This window comes from Echinops telfairi, unplaced genomic scaffold (assembly GCF_000313985.2).
Source record: "Echinops telfairi isolate 266 unplaced genomic scaffold, ASM31398v2 ScPeMD7_36;HRSCAF=134, whole genome shotgun sequence".
Taxonomy (NCBI): Eukaryota; Metazoa; Chordata; class Mammalia; order Afrosoricida; family Tenrecidae; genus Echinops; species Echinops telfairi.
The window spans coordinates 777,629-779,336 of record NW_022103934.1 but is presented as its reverse complement, the minus strand read 5'-3'; positions in this window follow the sequence as shown (position 1 = coordinate 779,336).

Here is a 1,708-nt window from a genome sequence, read left to right as displayed (position 1 = left end):
TAGGTCAGCAGTGTGAAACCAACCAGCCACTCGTTGGGGGAAAGTTGAAGCTTTCGACTCCTGCAAAGAGTTACAGTCTTGGAAACCCACAGGGGCAGTTCTACTCTGTCCTACAGGGTCACCACGAGTCAGAATCCACTCAATGTGGTTGTTGTTTTGTGCCATTGGCGCGGTTCTGACCCATAATGACCTTATGCACAGCACAACAAAACGCTGCCTTGTCCTGCACCATCCTCCCAATTGCTCCTAAGCCTGAGCCCATTGCTGCAGCCACATGTCAATCCAGCTCCTTGAGAGCCTGCCTCTCCTTTGTTGGCCCTTTACTTTCCCAAATATGAGGTCCTTTTGCAGGGACTAGTCTTTCTTGACAACATGTCCATCCAAAGTATAGAAGAGAAAGTCTTGTTATCCTGGCCTCTTTGGCCGTACTTCTTTTAAGACAGATCTGTTTGTTCTTTTAGCAGTCCGTGGTACTTTAAATATTCTGCTGCTCCAGTGCCACGATTCAAATGCACCGATTCTTCTTCGGTCTTCCTTCTTCAGTGTCCAACTTTCACATGCAAAGTAGGCAATTAAAAATACCTGGGCTTGGGTCTGGGCACCTCAGTTCTCAAAGTGACCCCCTTGCTTTTTAACACTCTCTTAAAGAGGTCTCTGCAGCAGATTCACTCAATGCAAGTCGTCTTTTGATCTCTTGACAGCTCTTTCCCTGAGCATTGATTGTGATCCAAGCAAGACGAAACCCTTGACCACTTCACTCTTTCCTCCTTTTATCATGATGTTACCTGTTCGTCCGGTTGTCAGGATTTTGGTCTGCTTTGCTTTGAGTTGTAGTCAGTCCATACTGAAGGCTGCACCCCCTGATCTTCATCCGTAAGCACTCCAACTCCTCCTCACTTTCAATAAGCCAGGTTGTGGTCATCTGTATAAACCCTTCCTGCCATCAGGATGCCAGATTCTTCTTCATATAATCCAACTTCTCTGATTCTTGCTCAGCATACTGATTGAGGAAGTATGGTGAGAGGATACAACCCTGGCGCACACCTTTCCTGATTTTCAACCATGCAGTGTTTCCTTGTTCTGTTTGCACAACTGTCTCTTGATCCATGTACAAGCTCCACATGAGCACAATGAAGTGTTCTGGAATTCCCATTCTTCTCAAGGTGATCCATAGTTTGTTATGATCCACCTAGTCAATGCCTTGACATAGTCAACAAAACACAAGCAAGCATCTTTCTAGTATTCTCTGCTTTGAGTCAAGATCCATCTTACATCAGCTATGATACCATTTATTCCACATCCTCTTCTGAATCCAGCCTGAACCTCTGGCAGCTCCCTCTCAATGTATTGGTGCAACTTTTGTTGAGTGAGCTTCCGTAAAAGTTTATTTGCATGTAATATCAATAATATTGTTATAAAATTTGAACATTCTTCTGGGTCACCTTTCTTTGGAATGAGTACAAATATGGATCTCTTTTGGTCAGTTGGCCAAATTCTTAGTCTGGATGCTCCGCTGAAACCTGTTCACTTTGGGTGACCCTGCTCGCATTTGAAATACCAGTGACATAGCTTCCACCATCACAGCAACACACAAGTCACCACAGTAGGACCAACTGATGGACAAGTGGTGGAATTGACTTAATGGCAGTGATTAACTGAGTCTATGGCGGTAGGGTTACCTAATGGCAGTGATTAACTGAGTCTATGG